Raw genomic sequence first — 17,672 nt, 5'->3', positions numbered from 1 at the left:
ATTTATTATCCTAAATTAGATGCACCTGTTTGAGGTCGTTAGCTGCATAAAGACACCTGTCCACCCCATACAATCAGTAAGAATCCAACTACTAACATGGCCAAGACCAAAGAGCTGTCCAAAGACACTAGAGACAAAATTGTACACCTCCACAAGGCTGGAAAGGGCTACGGGGAAATTGCCAAGCAGCTTGGTAAAAAAAAGGTCCACTGTTGGAGCAATCATTAGAAAATGGAAGAAGCTAAACATGACTGTCAATCTCCCTCGGACTGGGGCTCCATGCAAGATCTCACCTCGTGGGGTCTCAATGATCCTAAGGAAGGTGAGAAATCAGCCCAGTACTACACGGGAGGAGCTGGACAATGACCTGAAAAGAGCTGGGACCACCGTTTCCAAGGTTACTGTTGGTAATACACTAAGACGTCATTTTTTGAAATCATGCATGGCACAGAAGGTTTCCCTGCTTAAACCAGCACATGTCCAGGCACGTCTTAAGTTTGCCAATGACCATTTGGATGATCCAGAGGAGTCATGGGAGAAAGTCATGTGGTCAGATGAGACCAAAATAGAACTTTTGGGTCATAATACCACTAAACGTGTTTGGAGGAAGAAGAATGATGAGTACCATCCCAAGAACACTATCCCTACTGTGAAGCATGGGGGTGGTAGCATAGATAGATAGATAGATAGATAGATAGATAGATAGATAGATAGATAGATAGATAGATAGATAGATAGATAGATAGATAGATAGATAGATAGATAGATAGATAGATAGATAGATAGATAGAACTTTATTGTCATTGCATAGTACAGGTACACAGCAACGAAATGCAGTTTGGCATCTACCAGAAGTGCAAAATGTAGCAGTCGTGCAAAAGTGCAGATAAATCTATGGCATATTTACTGCAAGTGATAAATATGTAAACACATATGAAGTGAATAAATATAAAGTCAGTAACAGTGCAGAGATGTGTGGACATCAATTTAGAGTACAGAAATGGTTCTGAGGCTATGGCATTAAAGAGTAATGTGCAGAAGTGAAGGTTAAATTATGGCATTTTAGAATTAGCAGCTAAATAACCAGTTGACTATATATATATATATATATATATATATATATATATATATATATATATATATATATATATATATATATATATTATATATTTACATATACATATATATATATATATATATATATATATATATATATATATATATATATATATATATGAAGCATATGTACAGTGAATAAATATAAGGCAGTAACAGTGCAGAGATGTGTGGACATCATTAGGAAGTAAAGGAATGGTTCTTAAGGCTATGGCATTGAAGAGTAATTAGCAAGTCGAAAAAACATATATACATATATAGTAGACTGTTTATATATATATATATATATATATATATATATATATATATATATATATATATATATATATATATATATATATATATAAATATATATATATATATATATATATATATATATATATATATATATAAATATGTTTTTAGACTGTTTTTTCACACAGGTTATATACACAAATGAAAGAAATGTTGGGCAGAATGTACAGTAATGATATAAAGATACATAGATAAAAATAGTGCAGATGTAATGAGTAATAGAAAAATATGTAGTATGTAGATGTATAGTACAGAGGTTATATACAGTGTTTCGTTTTGTTTTGTATTTATTAGCGGTGTAGTGTAGAGTTCAGTAGTGTGATGGTGGTTGGAAAAAAGCTGTCCCTGAACCTGCTGGTTCTGGTGCGCAAGTTCCTGTATCTCCTTCGTGATGGAAGGAGGTTAAACAGTTTATGACTGGGATGTGAAGAATCCTTGATAATGTTGTGAGCTCTGCGCAGACATCTGCTGTGGTGAAGGTGTTCAATGGCATGTAGTTGGGTGCCAGTGATGCGTTGGGCAGTTTTTAACCACCCTTTGCAGGGCTTTTCGTTCACTCACAGTAGAGCCTCCGTACCATACAGCGATGGAGTTGGTCAGGATGCTCTCAATAATGCAACGGTAGCATACTGCTTTGGGGGTGTTTTTCTGCACATGGGACAGGGTGACTGCACTGTATTAAGGAGAGGATGACCGGGGGGACATGTATTGCGAGATTTTGGGGAACAACCTCCTTCCCTCTGTTAGAGCATTGAAGATGGGTCGAGGCTGGGTCTTCCAACATGACAATGACCCGAAGCACACAGCCAGGATAACCAAGGAGTGGCTCTGTAAGAAGCATATCAAGGTTCTGGCATGGCCTAGCCAGTCTCCAGACCTAAACCCAATAGAGAATCTTTGGAGGGAGCTCAAACTCTGTGTTTCTCAGCGACAGGCCAGAAACCTGACTGATCTAGAGAAGATCTGTGTGGAGGAGTGGGCCAAAATCCCTCCTGCAGTGTGTGCAAACCTGGTAAAAAACTACAGGAAACGTTTGACCTCTGTAATTGCAAACAAAGGCTACTGTACCAAATATTCATTCATTCATTCATTCATTCATTCTCTCCCGCTTATCCGTAATTCGGGTCGCGGGGGCAGCAGTCTAAGCAGACCCCCGCCTTCGACTGCTGCCCAATCCTCACAGCACCGTCCCTCACGGTCCCTCCTGTAGGTGGTGAGCCCACAGGAAGGCGGCCCCACGTCACTCCGACGTCACGGACCTTGATATTTCCCTCGTAAGGGACCCCCGGAGCATAGAGGGTTAAGGGCCTTGCTCAAGGGCCGCCAAATATTAACATTGACTATCTCAGGTGTTCAAATACTTATTTGCAGCTGTATCATACAAATAAATAGTAAAAAAATCATACATTGTGATTCCTGGATTTTTTTTTTTAGATTATGTCTCTCACAGTGGACATGCACCTACGATGACAATTTCAGACCCCTTTATGATTTCTAAGTGGGAGAACTTGCAAAATAGCAGGGTGTTCAAATACTTATTTTCCTCACTGTATATATACCAAATAACAACAAATTCTAATCACATTTTCATGAAATCAATTTCTATATTATAACAAATAATTTAATTTTTACTTTTCTCACACTGACAAAACCCATGAAATAAGTAGGTATCCTAATATCACAACGTAGATGAAACCAATTGAAGATATGTAATCTGTAATTAAAAGGTTGGGCCAAAATAATCCACAGTGTCTATGCAGGAAAAAGGCATTTTATTTGAAGAACACCCTTCCAACTGTGAAGGAAACAGGATTGGTGCACATCAGAAATTAAATGACATCATGAGGAAGAAGTTTTATCAAGCAGTACTAATCCTAAACATCAAGACAACAGCCAAAAATGTAAAACTTGGTCATAGCGAGACAATGATTGTAGTTATTTGTCAAATTGTTATACAAATTTACTATTGAAAGAATGCTTATTTTTTTTCTTAGAGTATGAACATGTGAAACAGCAATGTTAACTGAGTATCCATCCATCCAAAGGTAAATTGAAAAGATAATTTTTTTTTTTTTTTTTTACAATGAACTGAACTGAAACCTTTTGTGTTGGAATGCCTGCATGACAGCTTGGCAAATTCAGCATGTATTGTCACACAAGTGTGTGAGATGTATTCAGACACAGTGCACAGCTTTGTGATATTATAATAGCCTCTGAATCAACTGTCAAATGTTACATAATGGTGAGTACAAAGCAACATTGTTTCTCTCAGCACCCAACTGAACTAGCCATGGAAATGCAATTATGGTCGATCGAATATCTGTCTCTCCCTCAAACTACTTGATATGTTTGAATCACTGACTTTACTAACTTTACTACTGAAGTAAATTGTTTAAGGTATTTGATGTGTGTGTCCTTATATAAATTGGACCCAATATCATACACAAACATAAATTTACATTCATAACATCAAATCAAACAGTCATATAATATTGAAATGTCATTAAGATCTTTTTGCTCATTTAATAGTGTGTGTGGGTGTTGATTAACTCTCACCAACTTATACATGTTTAAGCACATTACATAAAATAACACAGTGCAACAATGTAAAATAAATGAGAAAGATTAATCAACGTAAGAATGTAATGCAAAGCATTTTAAAACAAATGATGTACTCCTCACAAGTAGGAAAAAACAGACCACCCAGTGTTCTTACCCATAGATATGAATAAAAAAATTTAATAAATAAGTAAATGAATAAGTAACAGACCTTAAATCTCCTTCACAATTACTCTGAACACAGGAGTTCCACAGGGATGTATTTTCAGCCCCCATGTATAATCTAGGGTTAGGGTTAGGGTTTACTCACACCTGTGTTTCCAAGCACACCTTTATATTATCTTTTTTGTTTTGGTTTCTCCCATTAGGGGTCGCCACAGCGGATCATCTGTCTCTATACCCCCCTGTCCACTACATCTGCCTCTTTCAAACCAACTACCTGCATGTCTTCCCTCACCATATCCATAATCCTCCTTGGCCTTCCTCTTTTCCTCCTTCCTGGTAGCTCCATCCTTAGCATTCTCCTACCGATATACCTTCAGCTACACCTCCTGTCTTTATGCTTTCCTGCACTTCCTTATTCCTCCACCATGTCTCTGTCTTTCCAGATGTCACACCAAGTACCTTTCTAGCTGTCTCCCTTATAATTTTTGCAGTAGTTGCCCAATCATCCATCATCTCTTCAGCACCACTGAACCAATGTCTGACCTCTTCCCTGAATCTCATACTACATTCTTCCTCCTTTAGTTTCCACCATATTATTCTTCTTTCGGTCCTCACTCTCCTCCTCTTCTTCTTCACCTCCAAAACCATCCTACAGGCCACCATCCGATGTTGTCTAGCAACATTGTCCCCTGCCAACACCTTACAGTCTCCAATCTCTTTCAGGTTCCATCTCCTACATAGAATAGATTTCCATCCATTTAGCAAAATCTACCACCATCTGCCCTTCCACATTCTTCTGCTATACCTACCCATCAATTCCTAATCACCTCTGTTCCCTTCACCTACATGCCCATTAAAGTCTGCCTCAATCACCAATCTATCATTCCTAGGTACACCAAGACTTCATCTAACTCACTCCAGAATTTTTCCTTCTCCTCCATCTCACAACCCACTTGTGGAGCATAAGCACTGATGACAATTATCATCACCCCTTCAACTTCCAGCTTCACATTTATCACCCTATCAGAAACTCTCTTCACCTCCACTACACTCTTACTGTACTCTTCCTTCAGAATCACCCCTAAACCGTTTTTCTTTCCATCCACACCATGATACCTTTAAATCTTCCTCCAGTGTTCCTGGCCTTACTCCTTTTCCACTTGATCTCCTGAACACACAACATATTTACCTTTCTCTCTCCATCATATCAGCTACCTCTCTTGCTTTACCAGTCATAGTACCAACATTTAAAGTACCCACCCGAACTTCCACTCTCCCACACTTCTCCTTTTCCTGCTGTCTCTGTAGACTTCTTCCTCCTCTCCTTTTTCTCCTTCGGCCAACAGTAGCCCAATTTCCACCGGTACCCTGTTTGGCGAACGATACCTGTGGCGGTCGTTGGTAACCCGGGCCTCGACCGATCTGGTATGAATTTCTGATTCATGATCCACATATTTGAATTGACATGTTTTATGCTGGATGCCCTTCCTAACACAACCCTCTCTATTTACTTGATCTTGGGACCAGCACTAAGAGTGCACTGGTTTATGCAACCCTAATTGCTTGTTTTAAATTATCGAGTTAATTACCTTTATATTTTCTTCAAGTTCGCAAATAACACCACCATCCTGGGCCTCATCATGGACAAAGATACATACAAAAATACAAAGATCGGGATCGACAGCACCCTCTGCCTGAACATCTGCAAAACTCAGTAGATAGTCATGAACTACAGGAGGCTGTTGACAGATGGCTACACCCCAATAAAGCATTGGTGGGCTACTGTGGAAAGAGTCAGCAGTATCAAGTTCCTTGCTGTGCATCTCATCAAGATCAGTGGTGACCATTCCTCCCCTTTTTCTTTCGTATTTTGTATTTCTGACGTATATAGTTTTCCATTGCACAACTGTAACCTGAGCCTCACAACAGGAACTTGTCACTATACAATTTTGCTGACATTTTGTGCACAAGATTTTACTTGAAACTTCAAACCACACATATACAAATATTGTTAACAATCTCTCATATCCTTACAAAATTCCTACAAAGTGCAAACTATGTCAATTGCTTTGACAGCATCAAGTAATGAGAATAGAACCTTTATTGGCGGGATGCCTATATATAAATTTCAGTTTTAGTTTTTTCAATTATTGTCAAGCAATTGTTAAATGTTAGATTGATGCTCACTAACAATACTACAATATGCCATTTATAAAGTAAAAAACATCTGCATTAAAAATAGAAGCTAACACAAAACATTAACAAATCATGGCATGTACAGTGGGTACGGAAAGTATTCAGACCCCCTTAAATTTTTCACTTTTTGTTATATTGCAGCCATTTGCTAAAATCATTTAAGTTCATTTCTTTTCCTCATGAATGTACACACAGCTCCCCATACTGACAGAAAAACACAGAATTGTTGACCTTTTTGCAGATTTATTAAAAAAGAAAAACTGAAATATCACATGGTCCTAAGTATTCAGACCCTTTGCTGTGACACTCATATATTTAACTCAGGTGCTCTCCATTTCTTCTGATCATCCTTGAGATGGTTCTACACCTTCATTTGAGTCCAGAAATTTTTTATTATACTGATTGGACTTGATTAGGAAAGCCACACACCTGTTTATATAAGACCTTACAGATCACAATGCATGTCAGAGCAAATGAGAATCATTAAGGTCAAAGGAACTGCCTGAAGAGCTCAGAGACAGAATTGTGGCAAGGCACAGATCTGGCCAAGGTTCCAAAAAAATTTCTGCAGCACTAAAGGTTCCTAAGAGCACAGTGGCCTCCGTAATCCTTAAATGGAAGACGTTTGGGACGACCAGAACCCTTCCTAGAGCTGGCCGTCCGGCCAAACTGAGCTATCGGGGGAGAAGAGCCTTGGTGAGAGAGGTAAAGAAGAACCCAAAGATCACTGTGGCTGAGCTCCAGAGATGCAGTCGGGAGATGGGAGAAAGTTTTAGAAAGTCAACCATCACTGCAGCCCTTCACCAGTGGGGCTTTATAGCAGAGTGGCCCGACCGAAGCCTCTCCTCAGTGCAGGACACATGAAAACCCGCATGGAGTTCTCCAAGATGGTGAGAAATAAGATTCTCTGGTCTGATGAGACCAAGATAGAACTTTTTGGCCTTAATTCTAAGCGGTATGTGTGGAGAAAACCAGGCACTGCTCATCACTTGTCCAATACAGTCTCAACAGTGAAGCATGGTGGTGGCAGCATAATGCTGTGTGGGTGTTTTTCAGCTTCAGGGACAGGACGACTGGTTGCAATCAAGGGAAAGATGAATGCGGCCAAGGACAGGGATATCCTGGACGAAAACCTTCTCCAGAGTGCTTTGGACCTCAGACTGGGCTGAAGGTTTACCTTCCAACAAGACAATGACCCTAAGCACACAGCTAAAATAACGAAGGAGTGGCTTCACAACAACTCCGTGACTGTTCTTAAATGGCCCAGCCAGAGCCCTGACTTAAACCCAATTGAGCATTTCTGGAGAGACCTAAAAATAGCTGTCCACCAACGTTTACCGTCCAACCTGACAGAACTGGAGAGGATCTGCAAGGAGGAATGGCAGAGGATCCCCAAATCCAGGTGTGAAAGACTTGTTGCATCTTTCCCAAAAAGACTCCTGGCTGTATTAGATCAAAAGGGGGCTTCTACTAAATACTGAGCAAAGGGTCTGAATACTTAGGACCATGTGATATTTCAGTTTTTCTTTTTTAATAAATCTGCAACAGTGTCAACAATTCTGTGTTTTTCTGTCAGTATGGGGTGCTATGTGTACATTAATGAGGAAAAGAAATGAACTTAAATGATTTTAGCAAATGGCTGCAAAATAAAAAAGAGTGAAAAATTTAAGGGGGTCTGAATACTTTCCGTACCCACTGTATAACAAAAATATTTTTACCAGCCTTAACAACTTACACTAATTTAGTGTGAAATTACAGTTTTTGATTTTTGAAAGTGCCTAGGGATGAAATCCCTTATATGCATCAATATGATGTTGCAAATCCAATTATGAAAACATGTGCTACCCTAGATTTTTAACACATGCAGTCATGTCCATAAATATTGGTTGTTATTTTCATTGAGAATACTGTCAGCTTTAATTTGAGGTAGTGTATTTACATCCAGTTGGATGAAGGCTGTAGAAATAATTGCACTTTTTTACCCCCAAACATTTTAGATGGACAATGACCTGAAGCATACCTCAAAAATAATCCAAGATCTCAAATAGTGGAACGTTCTGAAATGGCCAAGTCACTCACTGACCTGAATACAACTAAGCAGCACTTGCTAAAGGCAAAACTGAAGGCAAAACAACCCAGGAATGAGCAAGAAGTGAACACAGCATCACCAAGGAAGATACCCAGCATCTTGTGATATCTATGGTTTGCAGACTCCAGGCAGTCATTTACTGAAAAGGATTTGGAACTACTGTAAGTAGGGTAAAGGACAATTCACTTTATAATTGTTTGTTCATCCGATAACATTTGGTCTTGTAAAAAGGCTAAATATATAAACTTCTTTAATTCCTACCCCATTCAAATTATTTGGATGAAAATACTTTTAAATTAAAATGGAAACTTTGGATTAATTGTTTACATTTTTCTCAATGAATATGACACATGATATGATACAATGAATGTAATTGTTCTCAGAACCATTAACATCTAAACACACTTAGCTTGACCACACAGTTCATTTTACTACATAAATGAAGCACTGCATTTTATTATTGTAATGCATTCATTAAAAAAAAAGTGTGTTCTCTGTTGATTTTATATCATATTCAGCGGTAGACACACAATTACATGAATTGTGGGGGGGGGCATGTAAAATAACATATATAACATATTATATAACATATAAAATTGTCTTCATTGTTTAATGTTTTTGACTTCTGTTAAAAAAAATTCAGTGACAGCAAGTTTGCGGATTAACTTGAAATTTGTGTGAATTCGCAGGACCAAATGTTCAGGAAATGTTTCACTAACAAACTCCATAAATTTTTATAAAACACATTATTGTATGGCATAATGTCTAGATAAATTCACTAAGGTACCATAGAGGCTGCGGGGGTGTGTCCAAAATTAAAACCTTCAGCACAACACATTTATTTACAACATTATTTCTTTACTCAGAAATAAAAAATAATAAAATAAACTCCAGTGAAAAATACATTTTAATCAATAAACATCTGTTTTACTGATGTACCAAGGAAATCCAAGGGAAATCCAAATCAAATAAATATTTTGGTGTGACCACCCCCTGGCTTTCAATTCTTACCTCTGCACACTTTGTACACTTGCACAGTCAGGGATTTTGTAGGATCAGTGTTAGGTGTATGATTAACCAATTATACCAAGCAGGTAATACGGATCATCAATTTCCTATTTAGGTTAAATTACAGTCATTAACTATACACCAACAACTGTGTTGGATGGTTAAAACTGCCAAACTTTATTAAATGAGGTTGTGAAAGACAGTTTCATATCACAGGTCATACACCTTGGCAAGACCGAGTACAGCAACAAGACACAAGAGTGTTATACTGCATCAGCAAACTGGCAAAGATTTCAGAGCAGATTGGAATTTTAAATGTGCTGTTCATGCTTTTGTAAAGAAGCACAAACAAACAGCAATTGTTGAGGACTGTAGACATAGTCAAGGAATCTTAATGCATGTCATGCTTACGTCTCATCATAAGCAAAAAAACTAGCAGAAACCAGCAGGGCCCAGGTACCATTTACTGTCTGGAGAAGTCTGAACAGAAGTTGTTTTCATGTAAGAATCGTGGCCAATAAGCCATACCTTAGGCTAAGCGACTCAACTTTGCACAAAAACATATAAACTTAGGTGCAGAAAAATAACAGCAGGTGCTCTAGACTGATTGGTCAAAATCTTAAATATTTTTTTTTCTAGCAAAAAAGAAGCTGTTTGCTTAAGGGCTAGAGAGCAGTATAATAATGAGTCTCTGCAGGCAAAAGTGAAGCATGGTGGAGGTTCGGTACAAGTTTTAGGCTCCATTTCTGTAAATAGAGTTGGAGATTTGGTCAGAATTAATGGTATCCACAGTGATGAGAAATACAGGTGGATACTTATCCATCATGCAATACCAGCTGGGAGGCATCTGATTGACCCAAATTAATTCTGCAGCAGGACAACGACCCCAAACATACAGCTAATGTCATTAAGAACTATATTCAGTATACAAGAATTGATGATGTTTTGCAGGCAAAGGATTTACACACTAAATATTGAATTGATTTGGATGTGTGTGTGTGTGTGTGTGTGTGTGTGTGTGTGTGTGTGTGTGTGTGTGTGTGTGTGTGTGTGTGTGTGTGTGTTAAATATGTGTGGCACAATTAATGGCACCCCTAAAAATTTAGATCAATAAAATGTTTGAATTATATTCACCAGGTACACCTGGTTGTCTAAAGGATATAAATAATTATGTACCAATGTAAGAGGTAGTAACACATAAACCAAATATCCTTATCATCACAATGTATAGGAATAGAGGAATAATGTCTAAGAAAAGAACGTCTGTGATGTGTGTCAAAAAGTGATGTGAGGAGCTTTACAAAATGGAAAGTGGCTACAAGTATATAAGAAAGCATTAAAAATGACCATTTCAATCATCAGGGAATTCTACATTGGAACAAATATTCCTGCAAGCCAAACACTGTGGGGAAAATCAAAGCTTGACAGGTTTTTGCTTCAGCATCTCGATAGGCCTATGCTGTTGCTTGAAGAAGACTTGGTTGTACTTGTTTGTAAGTATTGTGATCATACACTTTCCATCTCCAAAAGGAGAAGAACGATGTCTTGGCCTACTGTTCTTTTCTTTACATACCCGTTACGTTCCCACCTTGGCTAGGCTTAGGGGAGTGTGGGAACAATAACCATTTAGTTGTTGCGGGTTGTTTGGACAAAATAGTAGGACCAGAGTTTAGAGTAGTTATTGCTTTAATGGTCAAGTGCAGTAAGGTAACAAACAGATTTCAAAAGTATTCAACAGAGTCAAGAAGACTAGACTCACACTGGCAAAAGAACATGGACAGTGCAAAAGAAATTAACATTAAAAAAAAGGTCTACTCTCGGCTGTATTTTGAAAGCTTCACCTAACTAACAAATAGCAACAGACTAGCTGACTACACTAGGCTATGCTATCAGAAAAATACAATGGGTGGCACCTGCCCTTTACCTAGGGTGTCTAAACAATGGTATTTTTTTTTTGTGCTATTATTTAGGCACATTATATTTGTCAATTCTCTTGATTTAGATGAAGATCAGATCACATTTTATGACAAATGTATGCAGAAAACCAGAACATTCCAAAAGGTTTTTGAGAAAATTATGCAATAAATTTGTAAATTGGATAAACTTGAATAAAATCAACAATATCTGTAGAACAATTAACACGTTTTCTGATAGCTGTGCTATCTGTTTTGAAATAAGAAACCTGACATTTGAGGACTGTGTAAAATCGATTAAGATAAATTGTAAATACTGACTATAATAGTAATTTATTTATAATACTATATTCATTTTCGTGCAAAGAGAGAATAGTTTTGTATAAATTCAAATGGCATTTTAAAGGGCATTTAGGACCTTTTAATGGGGCCAAGTAAAGAAAATGCATACACACTAATGTTAATCTATTTTAATTTAAGCTTCTTTATGTTTATTATTCCCTCCTATTCTTCTTTAACTGCTTATTTTGGCTGGTCAGCCTGCTCTATGAAAAATCCTATTTGCTCCAAACTCTACATTTATTAGCTGAAGTCCCTCAAATCGGCAGACGTCAAGTTGTGCGCTCTCGTTGAAAATGTAATGGTTTCCGGTTGGTTTAATGCTTTGACTCTTTGTTACTCTGAGAAAGTCTAACAGGCTATTTACTATTTATTAAAAAACATAATATAGTTTAATGGGCTCAATATGCTAAATAAACCGATACTTCTTCTTCTTTTTCTTCTTCTTTCGGCTGCTCCCATTAGGGGTCGCCACAGCAGATCATCCGCCTCCATACCCTCCTGTCCTCTACATCTGCCTCTTTCAAACTACCTGCATGTCTTCCCTCACCACATCCATTAACCTACTCCTGGCGGCTCCATCCTCAGCATTCTTCTACCCCATGTCCATCCTTTGCACATGTCCAAACCGTCTCAATCTCGCCTCCCTTACCTTGTCTCCAAAACATCATCCATGCGCAGTCCCTCTAATAAACTAATTTCTAAACAGCTTCAACTCTTTTAGTCACAATGGCTTGCTCATTAGGGACAAATGTACACTTATAAAGAACATCTTATTAATTTTTATCACCACATTATCTGTGTAAAGCTGCTTGGAGACAATGTTCATTGTTAAAAGCGCTATACAAATAAAATGAATTTAATTTAATTGAACTCTGTCATTGCCACTGTCTCTAAACCATACAACATAGCAGGTCTCACCACAGTCCTATAGTCCTTCTATCACAAATCACTCCTGCTATCACTCTTCTCCACCCACTCCACCCTGCCTGCACTCTTTTCTTCACTTCTCTAACACACTCTCCATTACATTGCACTGTTGACCCCAGGTACCTAAACTCCTCCACCTCTTCTCCCTGCAACTGCACCACTCCACTGCCCTCCCTCTCATTCACCCATGTACTCTGTCTTACTCCTACTGACTTTCATTCCCCTTCTTTCCATGACGAACCTCCAGCTCTCCAGGCTCTTCTTAACCTGCTCACTACACTCACCACAAATCACAATATCATCCACAAACATCATAGTCCAGGAAGACTCCTGTCTGACCTTGTTCTTACACCTGTCCATCACCACTGCAAACAGGAAAGGGCTTAGAGCAGAAACTTGATGCAACCTCCACCTTGAACCAGTCTGTCGTTAATCAAAAACAGTAAGTAACTGTTGATTTTTCCTTCTGCTACTCCATTAAAAAATATATAAGATGCACATAAACTACTGTACAGACATATATAAATGGAAATAAAAAATGAATGGAAAACCCACATAGATTCTCTCTTTTTCGCCCCGAAGATCATGTGGTACCGGTTTAATTCTTATTTTATTTTTTATTTTCAAGAGTCAAGAGGCTTTTATTGTCATTTCTACTATACACAGTGGTACACAGCACACAGTAAAAACGAGACAACGTTCCTCCGGAACCCTGGTGCTACACTAAACAACAACAAACAATAGAGCTACAACACAAGCTACATAAAGTGCATCGAGTGCAACCTAGTGCAAACAGTGCAGACAGACAGTGCAGACAGACAACACAAGACAAGACACAAAACCCAATAAAGCGCCCGACCAGTAAACCTACTGTATACTTGATTATACAGTACTGTACAAGAAGACTGTAAAAACTATACAAACTAAAAACTATACCCCAGAAGTGAGTATAAACAGAACAATGTAGTGCAAAAAATACAGCAGCAGTCAAAGGTGCAAAAAACAGCATGTAAACAGTATAATACAGTGATAAATGATAAATGTCCAAAAAACAGCAGTTAAGAGTGTGGTACAGTCGAGAATAATAATAAATAATAAATAAATGAATGGTGGTGGAATGGATTGAGATGAGTGATGTGTGTGTTTAGTGTTAAGTCCAGGAAAAATTGAACAGTTCGGTAACACACATTTGAGTGAGTGTGTGTGTGTGTGTGTGTGTGTGTGTGTGTGTGTGTGTGTATGTGTGAGAGTTCTGTTTTATTTCTGTGTATTGAGAAGCCTGATGGCTTGTGGAAAGAAACTGTTGCACCCTCTTGTTGTGGCGGCCCGAATGCTTCGGAACCGTTTTCCTGATGGCAGGAGGGTAAAAAGTGTGTGTGACAGGTGTGTGTGGTCGTCCACAATGCTGTGTGCTTTGCGGATGCAGCGTGTGGTGTAAATGTCCATTATAGAGGGGAGAGAGACTCCGATGATCTTCTTAGCTGTCCTCACTATCCTCTGTAGGGTCTTGCGGTCCGAGACGGTGCAGTTTCCAAACCAGGCAGTGATGCAGCTGCTCAAGATGCTCTCAATGGTCCCTCTGTAGAACATGGTCAGGATGGGGGGAGGGAGGTGGGTTTTCCTCAGCCTTCTCAGGAAGTAGAGACGCTGCTGGGATGGAGCTGGTGTTGAGTGACCAGGTGAAGTTGTCTGCCAGATTAACACCAAGGAATTTGGTGCTCTTGACGATCTCCACTGAGGATCCATCAATAATCAGTGGAGATTGGTCGCTGTGTGCTCTCCATGAGGTCCACATCCATCTCTTTCGTTTTGTCCACATTCAGAGACAGGTTGTTTGCTCCATACCAGGCAGTTAACCGTTGCACCTCCTCTCTATATGCTGACTCGTCGTTCTTGCTGATTAGACCCACCACGGTCGTGTCATCAGCAAACTTGATGTGGTTCAAGCTGTGCATTGCTACACAGTCGTGAGTCAGCAAAGTGAACAGCAGTGGGCTGAGCACACAGCCCTGGGGGGCCCCAGTGCCCAGTGTGGTGGTGCTGGAGATTCTGTTCCCGATCCTGACTGACTGAGGTCTCCCAGTCAGGAAGTCCAGGATCCAGTTACAGAGGGAGGTGTTCAGACTCAGAAGGTTCAACTTCTCGATCAGGTGCTGAGAAATGATTGTGTTGAATGCTGAGCTGAAGTCAATGAACAGCATTCGTACATATGAGTCCTTGTTATCCAGGTGGGTGAGGGCCAGATGGAGGGTTGTGGAGATAGCATCGTCCGTGGAACGGTTTGGACGATACGCAAACTGCATGGGGTCCAGGGAAGGTGGAAGCTGTGTCTTAATGTGCCTCATGACGAGCCTCTCAAAGCACTTCATCACGATGGGTGTGAGCGCGACAGGACAATAGTCATTGAGGCAGGAGACAGTAGATTTCTTCGGCACTGGAGGTCTGCAATATGTTTTATTAAAAAAAAAAAAAGAGCACTTCTACTTTTCACTTGAGTGAAACTGGTTCGCGGTTGGGAACAGCAGCTGTAGAAAACTTGTCTTCATCGCTACCTGGGTTACAGAGCGACTGTCGGCTTGGGACAGACCCATGCGTGACTCCGCCCACAGCCTTCCGCACTGAATCCCTTCCACACACACCGCGTTTAAAGCTCGGGCTCCAGTCGGAAGTCACCAAGAACACTGGGAACACAAAGTGATTTAAAGACGTGGTGGAAATGGAAAACTAATAATTGGTGGCGTATTGAGGAATAAATTATTGAAAAAAAGAAGACTTTAACACAAACGCGCTTCAGGTAGGTTTATGCACCTTTACAGTCATACAGTGAGAGAAAATGAACTTGAATGTTTACCACTTTCGTGACAAATCAGTGTGAAGATGTTCACTAGTGGCCTGTGAGAGAACTGGAGGCTGCGCCACGTCGGCTGACCGAAACTGCAGTTAAAATAGAAACTATGAGCTCGAAGGAATTTAGTCAACGCCTCTGTTATGTGTGTGAAGGTGTGTTTGTAATCTCACTGCTGTGTGTAGGATACTTATAAAAGGGATGTGTAGATCAATGCCGTAAATTATTGACACACAAGTCTGGGCTGATTATTGATGGATTCCATCTTCCATCAGCGAAGTCAAGGTTTAAAGAGAACCTGAAAATCATACCTGATTAAACTGTTGATATTTTACTGCAAAACTTACATTCCATCCATTCCATTCCTTACATAAGATTAGATTAGATTCAACTTTTAACCCTAACCCTAACCCATTACACATGTACAAGTACAAGGCAACGAAATGCAGTTTGGGTCTAACCAGAGTGCAATAACAGCAAGTGCAGGATATACAGTGTTACATGATTTATATAAGTTAAATAGAATGGTATTATAGGACTATAAACAGTAATTTACAGATGTCTATGTACTATGAATATACAGATGAATATATATATGTACTGTGAATATAATATACAGATGAATATATATATGTACTATGAACAATAATATACAGATGAATATATATGTACTGTGAATATAATATACAGATGAATATATATGTACTGTGAATATAATATACAGATGAATATGTACTATGAACAATAATATACAGATGAGTATATATGTACTATGAACATGATTTACAGATGCCTATAGATGCCTATACAGATTATTATAAACAGAAATTAACAGAAGAATGTGAACAGTGAACATAATATATTGATATTACTATAAGCAGAAAACGGGTATATATACAATGGTAATAAGTTAATGTAGAGCAGCAATACAAAGAGAGCAGTGTGCAAACGAGCATAGTTTTGTGTAAACAGTCCATTAGTGCAATAACAAAGTGTAAGGTGAGAAATGAGCAAGTGTCCAAGTGAGCATAAGTTTTTGTGTAGACAGTCCATTAGCGAAATAACGAAGTGTGAGGTGTGGGGGGAATGTGGTAGTGTATCAGCGAGGGGCAAAGTTCAGTAAAGAGACAGCTCTAGGAAAAAAGCTGTTCTTTAGTCGACTGGTCCTGGTCCAGAGGCACCTGAAACGCCTGCCGGAGGGCAGAAGAGAAAACAGTTTATGGGCGGGATGAGAGGAGTCCTTAAGTATGCTGCAAACTCGACGCAGACAGCGTTTCTTTTGGATGTCCACCATGGCTGGGAGTGAAGTCCCTGTGATGCGCTGGGCAGTTTTCACCACCCGATGCAGTGCCTTACGCTCTGCAACAGAGCAGCTCCCATAGCAGACTGTGACACAGCTGGTCAGGATGCTTTCATTTACATTCCATCTTTTTTTCTTCTTCTTCTTTCGGCTGCTCCCGTTAGGGGTCGCCACAGCGGATCATCCGTCTCCATGCCACCCTGTCCTCTACATCTGCCTCTTTCACACAAACTACCTGCATGTCTTCCCTCACCACATCCATTAACCTCCTCCTTGGCCTTCCTCTTTTCCTCCTACCTGGTGGCTCCATCTTCAGCATTTTTCTACCAATATAATTCATGTCCCTTCTCTGCACATGTCCAAACCATCTTAATCTCGCCTCCCTCACCTTGTCACCAAAACATCCTACATGTGCTGTCCCTCTTATAAACTAATTTCTAATCTTGTCCATCCTCGTCACTCCCAACAAAAACCGTAACATCTTCAGCTCTGCTACCTCCAGCTCCACCTCCTGTCTGACCTCGTCCGTCAACCTGTCCATCACCACTGCAAACAGGAAAGGGCTCAGGGCTGATCCTTGATGCAGTCCAACCTTCACCCTGAACCAGTCTGTCGTACCTACTGCACACTTCACTGCCGTCACACTGTCCTCATACATGTCCTGCACCACCCTCACATACTTCCCTGACACACCTGACTTCCTCATACAATACCACAACTCCTCTCTCGGCACCCTGTCGTACGCTTTCTCTAAATCCACAAATACACAATGCAGCTCCTTCTGTCCTTCTCTATACTTCTCCATCAACATCCTCAAAGCAAATAAGGCATCTGTGGTGCTCTTCCTTGGCATGAAACCATACTGTTGCTCACAGATGGTCACCTCTTCCCTCAGCCTGGCTTCCACTACTCTTTCCC

The 17,672-nt window shown here is 39.6% G+C and overlaps 1 protein-coding gene across 1 annotated transcript in view; it reads left to right on the top strand.

The window, feature by feature from the left end:
• The first annotated feature begins 15,190 nt into the window (after positions 1–15,190).
• osbpl3a (oxysterol binding protein-like 3a) overlaps positions 15,191–17,672 on the top strand; it is a 64,235-nt gene continuing 61,753 nt past the window's right edge. The window contains exon 1 of the mRNA XM_083543278.1: positions 15,191–15,403. The gene's annotated coding sequence lies outside the window, so the exon portion shown is untranslated. The remainder of the gene's footprint in view (positions 15,404–17,672) is intronic.

Source organism: Silurus aristotelis, assembly GCF_946808225.1.
Source record: "Silurus aristotelis genome assembly, chromosome: 6".
NCBI lineage: Eukaryota > Metazoa > Chordata > Actinopteri > Siluriformes > Siluridae > Silurus > Silurus aristotelis.
Note: the sequence above shows the minus strand (reverse complement) of the source record. Positions and strands in the feature narration are given on the sequence as shown.